General features: G+C 37.8%; 1 protein-coding gene across 4 annotated transcripts in view; it reads left to right on the top strand.

Moving 5' to 3' along the window:
• The window catches only part of LOC137643958 (neuronal calcium sensor 2), a 736,704-nt gene that overhangs the window by 721,392 nt on the left and 2,812 nt on the right, over window positions 1–12,500 (top strand). The window lies entirely within an intron of this gene.

The raw sequence follows: 12,500 nt of genomic DNA, 5'->3' as shown, positions 1-12,500 counted from the left end.
TTTGTTGCTTCATCTAGTTGGTTGGGTCACCGCCAGGGTCGTTGAAGTAGGATACAGTCCAAAATCGAACACGATTGGGATAACATAAGGTAACATTTTAAAGATTCATGTGGAAACATTGCGCTTTTTATCAGCTGGTTAATCCGAATCCTGTGTGTGCTGGTACAACTGAAATGCATTCAGTTCTAACTTTAACTGATTTTATGTTCATGTTTGTTTCAGTTCTTTCAAGGCTCAAATTAATATTTTCCCCAACTATCTGTAATGAGACGAAAACTACAAGAATATTAGACTCGAGTTAGTTTAAAGCAAACGTGAATAAAGAAAGAAAATGGATACTTAATTATCCTTGGCCACAGGTCATCTTGCCCTTTCGGAGGTCAATTATAATTATAGGCCTAAGTGTCAATTCTACCTCAAAAGTTAACTTTTCAAACAAAATAAGTTAACCAGGATAAATTGATGATAACGAGAAAGAGATAATTATATGATAAAGGAAAGAAAACTGAATAAAGGAAGATATTAAGTGAGTTACCTTTGCACAAATGCTAACATTCCATGTGGGATTTTAAATAGGCCAGGAAGTACTATTGTCAGAATGACTCGAGCTGACTTAAATTAATATTGATAGAGATGGCACAAAGTAGTTATTGCTTAACAAAGCTGATGTGACTGCCTGCACTAATTGAATTAACATATGACTTTGAATAGTGGGGGAGGTGAAATGAAAATCCTACCCGCCAAAACATCATGTATGGTAACTTATTAATGTCCGTTCAGGAACTTCATCACAAGAGTAGAGACGCAACCTGGCCTAAAGTGGAAGTACTCCAAAGGCCCACACCATTCTGTAAAACTTGGTGTAGTTCTTGACAGTTTGAATTTTGAAATAGAGAAGCTATAAACTTTCTTTTACTTTTCAGCTAGCATAGTCAAAGTCATTTTGTCTTTATATATCTCCCATCTAGACACATTAAAAACATTTTTACTTCTGCAAACGAAGTTGGGATGACGTTATATTTTCGCCCCTCTTTGTCCGTTTGTCTGTTTGTTGGTGAACGACTTCTTAACCACAATTTTACTCATAGAGTAGTGAAACTTTCAGGGATTAATTGTTATGTTGAGACGGTAAATTGATTACATATTGAAAGTCCCAGGTTAAATGTCAAGGTTGACCGCATTAACCCCAAGGCAAGCTAGTTTTGAGAAATAAGCTGTCACGGTAGAGGTGTGCACTGTCAGAGTGCTTTTCTAGTTTGGAAATATAAATGAAACGAAAGGGGAAATGCAGATCAGAAGAGGTGGAAAGAGCCTAAATCAAAGTGCAGATTGGAGAAGAGTGCATTTGAAAAAAGGCAATGTTTTATGGTATGTGAGGCAGTAGTTAGTTTGTAACTAAGAGGTGAAGTGAATGAAACTAAACTTTATTAAACAATCATCGGGTTTATATACAGTGACTTGTGAGCAAGAACGGCACAAAAATTAAAACATAACAGAACATAAGATAGCATGTTACACAGTGGTCTATTAACAGTGCAGGGAAGAGCAAATGATAAGATAAAAATTTAAAACCGTTACAGTGTACAAGCCTGTATGAAACACGTTTAGTACATGGCTCCCCCCTTAAAATGACATACATGTGAAATAGGTTGCCCTGCTGCATAGAGGCGTACTGTAGGCAGGTCATCTGGCAGGAGATATGGAGTTTTTAGGCGATCAATGGAAACACAGTCTTCATTGCCAAGAATGTTGATGCAGAAACCCTTTGGTGTATGACGAATCATGATGAAAGGGCCCGTGTAAGGCGGCATTAGCAGTTGCTTGCTAGTGTCTTTGCACAGGAAAACGTGCGTTGGCGAATGCTGATCTGTTGGTATGTGTTGCTTAGCTGGGAGCTTGTAAGTCTGACAGCATGGAGTAAGTCTTCCCACAACATGATGTAGGCACTGGAGATTATTGGAGGAGGTTGCAGACAGAAAAAAATTGTCAGGGATGACCAACAGGTTGCCACCTACCATTCTAGCTACAGAAATATCCAGGGTGTCTTTAGGAATGGCCCTTAGTCCCAGGTGTACCCAGGGAAGCTGTGTAAACCAGTTGCAACAGCACATCAAAGCTGCTTTGAGGGTGCAATGAAAATGTTCAACCATTCCATTGGCAGCAAGGTTGTAGGCGATTGTCTGATGTAGGGTGATTCTCAGGATTCGCTAATGATGTCCACAATTGACAGGTGAAAGTGGTACCCCTGTCAGAAGTAATATGCTTAAGGATACCATACCTCACTATCCATCCTTAAGCGGACATTGCAGTTTCCATGGGAATGGCTTCAGGCCAATGAGTGGAGAGGTCGATGATGATAAAAAGGTAACGATTTCCTTGTGATGTGGGTAGGGGACCTACTACATCGACGTGAACGTGGGCAAAACGCCGCTGAGGTTGAGGAAAGGTGTCCACTCCTGAATCTGTGTCGATGTACTTTTGAAATTTGGCAAGATGTACAGGCACGGATCCAATCTTTAGCATCCTTAGTAATGCCATGTTAAATAAACTTCATCTTCAGTTTAGTAGATCGGTACTAGGGATGTGAGAGGCCATGAATGAAATCAAACACCTGTCGGCGCATGGGAGCAGGTATCCGCAGTCTAGGTTTACAAGTACTGACATCACAGAGAAGGCTGGTGTTGAAGTCGTTGAGAGGGACATCTTCCCAATGGAGGGATGTGCAGGATGTCCTACATGCTTGGTACTCTGGATGTATCTGTTTGGTTCTGGCAAGGTTTTGTAATCCAATCCCAGGTGAATGGCAGCCAATGTGTTTCTTGACAGGGCTTCCCAGGGACGTATTGCAGGATGCAATTGCATTCAGCTATGGCAGAGAGATGTCTGCATTGATGGGTGGACCAGGTGTCAGACTGTCAAGTGAAGGTGTGCACCAGAGGCATGTGGTCCGAGGAAATGATGAAGGGCGTACCTTCTAAGAAGTGACTAAAGTGACGGACAGCCAAGTGAACCACCATAAATTCACGGCCAAAGGTAGAGTAGCCGGATTCCATCTTGGACAGTTTTCTACTAAAGAAGGCCTACAGGCGGGGCAAGCCATTGACCACTTGCTCGAATACACCAATAGTAACATCGCTGGCATCAGTGGAGAGAAGAGTGGTGCATGTGGCACAGGAAAAGTGAGAGCAGCAGTGGTTGATAGGGCATTCTTTATGTTGCAGAAGGTCGCTTCTTGGAGGGGACTCCAATAATTTGGAGGCAATGGCTGGCAGGAAACGGTGATAATATTTGATCATGCCCAAGAATTCTTGCACTACTTTGACAGTCGAGGTTGTGGAGTGATGCAGTACCCTAAGAATGATACTTCGTTGGCGCCAATGGTACACTGTTGTACCAGACTACAAGTCCTTTCTGTTGTAGGCGATCGAGCATAATGCATAGGTGACGAAGGTGTTCCTCTTTGGAGGAAGAATCGCTTGTATGTCGTCCACAGAACATACACATAAAGGTAGGTCCCCTAAGATGCCATCCATGAGGCGTTGTAAAATGGGACCACCATTACAAAAGCCAAAACAGGAGTATTTGAAGGTATATGTACTGAATAGGCTGTTGATGGTAGTCTTAGAGATGTCTTATGTGTTCATGGGTACCTGAAAATACCCCTTCAGGAGACCGAGCGTGGAAAAAAACCTTTACTTTGTACAAGTAGGAGGTCACGTCGGCGATGTTTGAAAGGGGGTAGTAATCCGGTTCTGTCTGCATGTTCAAATGCCTGCAATCCCTACATGAATGCAGGGAGCCATCTTTCTTCAGGACACTGTGTAAGGGTGACAACCTAGGGCTGGAGGCTCTTTGGCTAAGGACCTTTTCTTCCATTTCGGCGAACATTTGTTTGGGAGCTGCCAAACGATCCACTGCCAGACACCTGAATCTGGCCAACACTGGGGGCTCCGTCATCTCAATATGGTGATAAATACCATGTTTTTTGGGGAACTGTGGGTGTTTGATGAAGTTCTGGACAGAAGACTTCAGGGTACGACGTGAGGAGATGGGTGTAGAAATCTATGGGTGCGCTAATGTGGAAAGTGAGGTTGGAGGGGACTGGTTGAAGAGGTGTGGACGAGTAAGAGTCTGTGTTGACTAGCCGTCGGTAAGAGACATCAACCAGGAGGTGGTAATGTGAGAGGAAATCCATGTTGGCAATGGGACGTAAGCAACGAGAAATTTCCAGTGATGTTTGACCCTTCCAAACAATACTTTGAGGTTTTCGTAACCGTAGATGGGTATTTCAGATCCGTTGGTAGCTACCAGGCAGACATTGATAGATTTAGATAGACATTGTCGTGTCCTGGAGAGTAGCTTAAGCAGAAGAGAACGGCAAGCACTGTTTGTACCAAAAATTGTACGCCCGTACTTGCATCATTTAAAAAAAAAAAAAAGAGATTAGTGACCGGGGAGGTCCCCACCACAAGCGATAGCTTACTTACACGATTTTTGGCCAGTGATAACCGTTCTAACATTTTTCCACAGTAGCCACGAATCTAGAGTGGCAGTAGCATAACTGCGGCCGATGGGCGTCACTAAGTGGCTGTACAGGTTGTTGGTTGGGGCATGAGCGAGTGATGGGTGGTGAGCGGTATTGTCACTGCTGCACGTCACATTGTGGCCATCTGTGTCCTACCACAATCATGTCAGCTTCGGTCATTGTTGAATAGTTGTCCTCTTCATCAGGAGTGGAGGCATTGATGGATGTATTGAAGGTGGTGAAAGGGCTGTCCATAAGGGCATCGACTTTGGTCATCAGGTCCTTCATGGGCAAAATATCGACATTGTGTATGGCAGCGCGTACGGGTTCTGGTAAACGTACCCAAAGGGCACAAATAAAACCGTCTGCAGCAGGTTGCAGGCCAGGGGTATTGGTCATTTCCCTGAGGGCGTGCGACCCCTTTTGATCCACCAACGGTTGTTGAGAGAACTTGAAAAGTTTGGCTACACGGACGGCTGGCGCTGGCGAGTACTGCTCAAGGAGGTATGCTTTGATGGCGTCGTGCGCTATTGGGGTTTTCCCCTGCTCTCAAAGCCAGTGGGAGATTTCCGGAAGTGTCTTCGGTTATCGCCGGGAGAACATAGTCTGCTTTGGTGCTTGACTGAGTCACACCCCTGATGCGAAACTGGAACGAAGCGAACCCTTCTCCGCTTGCGAAGGGCCGCAGTTTCACTGAGGCAACGTGTGCCGAAGAGGCAGGTTCAGTGGACGACATCTTCAAACAGTAGGGCATAGCAGTGAAGGGTCAGACGGGAGGGAGCGGTCACTCCAGGGTCACCAATGTGCGAGCGAGCAGTTAGGTTGTAACTGAGAGGCGACGTGAATGCAACTAAACTTTCGTAAACAATCAGCGAGTTTATAGACAGCAAGAATGTCACAAAAATTCAAACACAACACAACATGAACTAGCGTAATAACATAAGTTGGTCTATTAACATTGCAAGGAAGAGAGAGTATTAATAAATAATAAAAACCGGTACAGTGTACGAGCGTGTATAAAACACATGCAGTACAATGCCAATGAAATAAGTATAATATGTTTTTGCATTGTTTTTTTTTTATTTTCTTTCCAGTTTTAATTTCTTGCCCTTTCAGCTTTTGAATGTGTGATTTATATGCAACGGTGACTCTTAATTAGATAATAGCTGTGATAGAAACAACATCAACAACAAATGAAGTCATTTCTAGTGTACTGCAGGACATAGGCCTCATACATGTCAATTCATGTTTGGGGTTTTGCCATTTTCATCACCACGCTAGCCAGTGTGGATTGGTGATGGTGGGATATTTTCGTCAGATCGATCACAGGACTCCAACCTAGTATAGGTGGCCGTGTCTAGTACAGCTTGGTTGATCATGCCGATACACAAACCCTTTCATCGCGTTAAGGTATCCCAATTCAGATTGACACATATGCTGATAAATGAGTAGAAATGCGGTCACTGTTTCAATTTTCTCCTTTAACTCCGAATCCTGCTGATATTGGTAATCGGTGACGGCTTTGATAATTGTTATTAGTGTTGTTGTTGTTGTTGTTTTTGTTTTTTGACAAGTTCAACCACTTATAAGAAACAATCATGTAGGGCAGTAACTTTAAAAAATATAAAATGGATAGAACAATAGAATTGAATGATTCGAAACAAATTGTGTAAAAAGACAATGTATAACCAAATAAAATCAAAGGCGGTGTTAGAATTTTTAACTTAAAAATAAACTTAAATCTTCGCTTTGAAAAATAGCCTTAAAATGCCACCAAGCCCAATATCACTCTAATCAGTACTGTATCCAGAAGCAGTATTAACGGCATTTTGGATATCACAAGAATATGCCTTTTTTTAAGTTTTACGTTCATTCGTTTGCTAAGAAAAGTAATGCAAAGTCAGCGAATTTCTAATAATCATGTTTTTCTTATAATTGCCCCATGGACTCGGAAGCATTCAACACCTTTTATTATGTAATATTTTAGCCTCGGATGGTTGCAGTATGATTTAGCGCCTTCCATAAAAAATTTACGTGTGAGATTTGTGTACCATGTAAGCTCATAATTTGAATCCTTGAGAAAGCTACTCTAACTACGCCACATGTTTCCCAGATATGCAATGGAGAAGAAAAAAGAAGTAGCGTGTTAGAAAACCAGTCAGCAATTATATTCTACAGAGACAGCTATATGCTTTGTTGAAAACGATCTGCTGGAAATGATGGGCGAGAACGAATGTGGTATCTTGAAATTACTCGTTCTTAGTGCTACTTTTGATACAGTTGTGCATGAACTGCTACTTAATAATTTACGGTCCATCGGTATTGATAAAGTTTTTGAGTATCTAAAAGATAACTCTGTTTAGAGAAACTACTGTTTACGAATTGGAAACTCTCATTTATCATATTAACCACTGTTATATGTACGATACATTAATGTTTATTGTATTATAGAACATGTGAAAAGGGTTCATTTTTAATACATGATGTAAAAAATTGTAACCAAAGTATAGTTGTGTTCTTGAACGAGAGTTCTCGATACTACTTCGGCGCCAGCCGTCTTACGGGCGTTAGTTATATGATGATTCGAGAGTGAGTCACTAGTGCAGCCTGTTGCGTAATGTTAGTTTTGAACTCTCCGGAATTCTCTAGATCAAACTATTCCCGATATAAAAGGACAGGTGACGAGTGAGACAGAGGCAGACTACTGTAAACTTGTACACCGCTGGTGTTTGGAGACTTCAACTACATCCGCCGTGGCTCTGAAATACAATGACTACATGCAACGATAGATCTTGAAGAAGACAATAAGTTTGGATATTCATCAAGAGCCGTGTTCTTGCATTTCAACTTTTATATCTAAAACTAAGCAACGGCATCTGTCCCTCGCTGCATAGAAGTTTATGAAGTCAACTCAAGACTTCTACGTAAACACATATGTATAATATTATTTAGTTTGGTGTGCTGTGGGTAATCTGTGGATCTTGTATAATACTGTTAATACTTGTGTTAAATCTTAAATATGTTTATATTTTTTTAATGCTGGCTATCATTTTTATTTGCTGTTACTGTTTTGCTATTTTGGGGGTAAACTTTTTAAATAGATCTTGCATAGCCTACGTCGTGTAAGATAGTTGAACATACCCAATAAAAAGAGGTATACGCGAAGAAATTATTCTAGGCCCAATCTTATTTTGTATTTATATTGTAGGTCTATCAAAAGTATTACAGAGACATGAAGTGAAGTTAGAAGTATTTGCGGATGATACACAATTTTACTTCCCCATACATGTGATTAATGATACCGCTGAAACTTTAAACCAGGTTCTTATCATTGTCGGAGAACGGATGACAGTTAAACAACTAAAATTAAATAAAAATAAAACCGAGTTTATATTGATAGGAAAGAGAAGCAACCTCAACTTGGGTGACAGTCAAATAAATAATAATTTGTAACAATCTAGTCCCGATATCTAGTAGTGTTCGTGACCTAGTTTGTCATTTGGACTGTAATTGTCTCTCGGTGCTCAAATAAATAATGTAGTAAGAAACGCTGGGTAACACCTTTGAAACATTGCTTTTGTAAAAAAAAAAAAAAAAACGTATCTGGATAAGTATTCTTTAAAGAAAACTGTGATTGGCAGTATTAGTATCAGGACTGACTACTGTAAACCCATCCAATACAGTCTACCCGAATTGCAACATAAGAAATTACAAAACATAATAAACAGAAGACCAATACATAAGATGTGTCCCATACCGGGAAAGGATTATTCCTAAGCTAATTGAATTCCACTGGCTGCCTATTGAGGCTGAAATAGAGTTTAAGATATATGTAATAACTCGAGTTACCAACACTTGACGTCTAAGATATCTAAAGACAAATGCAACAAATCGCGTAGACACGAGAATAGTTAACGATTGTATAAAATTATTGGAGCCAAGATGTATGTCTAATGTAGGTTCTAGAGCTTTCAAATATGCGGCCCCAAGACTATACATTAGACGTCAAGAAGAAACTGAAGACTCGTGTTTTCTAAGTGCTTCGATAAAGTGAGTTTGGCAGTAAACACGGAATACGCTGTGTGACACTATAAATACACACGAATGTATACGACAAACAGATCTTGTAGGTCCTGTAGTGCGGAGGATTTCGTCGTGTGATATGACCTGGAAAACAGCCCTCGAAGAAAGACAGAGTAATGAGATATTTTCTCCGAGAAAACTTAACTGGACAAGTCCAAAACTATTGAAGAGTTTCACAGTAGAATATTATTTTTTTCATTAGATGCTAGATATTTTATTCATACCTCACATATCCTGAAAATTCAGACCTTTCTTTTGTCATTGTATTATGAATTAATCTAATTGAAAAAGTAGATTTATTTTAATTTTCTTTGATGTAGGCTACATGTGATGAGCTTCACTTGTTAGTAACTCCAGATCCGCCTATAGAAAAAGTTAGGTTTAATGAACAGGCTGAATTCCGTTTATCGGGATTTTGAGTCTTTTTATGTTGAAGAAATACGAAAATGTTTTGATAAATATGGAACAGCAATCCATAGGTAATGTACTGCCGGTTACTGTGGCAATATTAGAAGTCTCCAAAATCCCATTTTCAAGTAATTCAATTGGTATGAGATTTTAATATTTTGATCGGACATAATGCTCGTGAATTATGAAGAAAGAATACGATTCACCTACATCATCACTAGGAATTAAATGAAGTACAGGTATTAATTCATTACTTATCTTCAGATAATTAGTGATTATTATTACAATTTATGTTGGTTATTAAAATATACCTTTGTGATTACCGATTGCGGTCTCTCTCTCTCTCTCTCTCTCTCTCTCTCTCTCTCTCTCTCTCTCTCTCTCTCTCTCTCTCTCACACACACAAAACTTATAATTTTTTCAGCAAGTTTGATAAAATGTTTTGAAATGCTTAAGGAAATCAGATTTATTTGCATATAGTATTTTGTTTAACCATACGAAATCCATTAATGGCTTCAGAGGTTAACAAAATAATATTTTCAAATAGTATTTCAACAGCATGCTTCCTTTGAGAGAGAGAGAGAGAGAGAGAGAGAGAGAGAGAGAGAGAGAGAGAGAGAGACTTGCTTAAAATCCATCCTCTCTTGACCTACCAATCTGACATCTTGACCCACTTCTTGTCATTCGTCACCAATCTTTCTTAGTAACATCCTTACATATATATACACACACACACACACACACACACACACACATATATATATGTATATATATATAAATATATACACACATTATATATATATATATATATATATATATGTCTGTGTGTGTGTATATATATATATATATATATATATATATATATATATATATATATATATATATATATATATATATATATATATATTATATTATATTATATATATATGTATATATATATATTTATGTGTGTATATATATATATATATATATATATATATATATATATATATATATGTATATATATATATATATATATATATATATATATATATATATATATATATATATATATATATATATATATATATATATATATATATATATATATGGGTTATTATCAAAAGAGTGACAAATCAAAAGAGTGACAAGACGAAAGAGTGACAAAAATTACAGAAATTCAAAAGAGTGACAAGACAAAAGTGACAAAAATACGGAAATTTACAAGAGTAACAAAACAAAAGAGTGACAACATCACTGAAATTTAAAACACTGGCTTCATCGTTTGAAAGGCCCAAATGACCGCAAACTGCTTATTTATCGTTTTTCTAAACTTTTAACCATACAGAAATTGTCTTATTACTTAAAATAATGGTTTCTCTTATTACAACTACAATAAAATTTGTTTGAACAATTTCTTTTTTAGAAATTCGCATTTCTTGAACAGTCGTTGATATATCCCATCATGGATGAATACGTCTTTGTAAAATCTCAGAAGGACAAGGAGAATCTTACTTTCAATGGATATATATACCGACATCAGCGATCCAGAAACCGTAAACATTATTTCCGATGTGAAGATAAAAACTGTAATGGTTCTGCTACTCTTCGAGGAGTTTCCTTTTTCAATGTCATTGGTGGCTCAGTATCAGAAGGAAAAGCACATAATCACCCGCCGATAGAAGGAAGAAAAGAAGTTATAGAGGCATTAACAGATTTGAGAGCACGATCTACATTGTCAAATGCATTACCTGTCGCAATTGTCCAAGATGTCAGACACACCGTAAACATTAGCGACTCAATAGAAATGCCTTCAACAAATGCCTTAAAACAAGTTGTTCGTCGTATCCGTAAAAGAGAACTTCCATCAGAACCAGAATGTAATGCAGATTTAGTGATCCCACATAGTTTAAAGACTACCAGGAATGGAGAAAAGAACTTTTATTATTTGATACAAAATATGAAGATCCGGCTAGTGAAAACGAGATGCAACAAGAAGACATGAGAATTATTGGTTTGGGAAGAGACGACGATCTAAGGAAATTAGCAAGCTCCCAGGTTTGGTTTATTGATGGAACTTTCAAAACTTGCCCTAAGCTTTTCCATCAAATATATACGATTCACTATATGTTTCATGGGCAAACGTTTCCAGCTGTTTATACCCTACTGCCGGGAAAATCACAGGAGGTATATACATCCATGCTTGAATTATTTTCTGTTTCAGAAATATAAGAAATTGAGTTGAAGCCTAAATTTATAATAGTTGATTTTGAACTTGCAAGCATAAATGCTCTTCAACATACATTTCCAGACGCTAAAGTAACAGGGTGTTTTTTTCATCTTTGCCAAAACATATATCGAAGTATCCAAAAGAATGGTATTGTAAATATCTACAAAAATAATGAAGATGTAGCTTTAAGTATACGAAAGTTATCTGCCCTCGCCTTTTTACCGCCAGCGGACATTTGCAATGCCTTTTCATATTTATCAAGCTGCGCTCCATCTGAGGCTGAAATAGTGTACAAATATTTTGAAGATACGTTTGTGTTGTGAAGAACAATTGCTGCAAGAAGAAGAGGACGACCAGGAAGACTCGCACAGCGTCATCCACCAAGATCTCCAACTGTATGGAGTATATATTCATTATCTCCAGTAATACAATCTGCCAAGAACAAATAATAATTTGGAAGCCTGGCACAGAAGGTTTGGGGAATCTTTTTAATAATTAAGGAATTTCTAAAAGAACAACATCGATCAGAAATAGAAGTGGAGCGGATAATTGCTGGGAATAAACAGCAAAAAAAGAAAAAAAAAGAACAAATCCAAAGGGAACACTGACTTGCTACTGTTATAGCTAGATATGGAACAGGCTCTCTCAATGATTACCTTTAGGGGATTGCATACAATTTACATTTGGGTGTAACTAATGCCGATGAGACTAATATTAGTGATGACGATGTTACTAGTGATGAAAATTAAAGTGAAACTTCATCTTTAATGATTTGATGGCATGTTCAATTAATAAAATTTTACCTGTATTTTAACTTTTTATGGGATATACAAATAATAAAATTGTATTTGTCAATCTTTTGATTCTTATTTAAACATCTAAAATTGATAATTTTCAGGTTTCCCATATATTGCCTAGCACAAAATCTATCAGGGCTAGTAATTTGGTTTAATTTCTAACTGAAAGTTCAGTATGTCACACTTTTGATTTGTCACTTTTGATTTGTCACTCTTTTGATTTGTCACTCTTTTGATCAGTATTTTAGGAGTGACAAATTATGTCACTCTTTTGATTTGTCACTCTTTCGAACAGCTCCCATATATATATATATATATATATATATATATATATATATATATATATATATATATATATATATATATATATATATATATATGTGTGTGTGTGTGTGTGTGTATGTATGTATGTATGTATGTTACAGATTTAATATTCCTTAGCACGAAGATAACTTAATAAATGATAGTCTACATAAGG

Source organism: Palaemon carinicauda, chromosome 7 (assembly GCF_036898095.1).
Source record: "Palaemon carinicauda isolate YSFRI2023 chromosome 7, ASM3689809v2, whole genome shotgun sequence".
Taxonomy (NCBI): Eukaryota; Metazoa; Arthropoda; class Malacostraca; order Decapoda; family Palaemonidae; genus Palaemon; species Palaemon carinicauda.
This window is presented reverse-complemented; position numbering and strand designations above follow the sequence as displayed.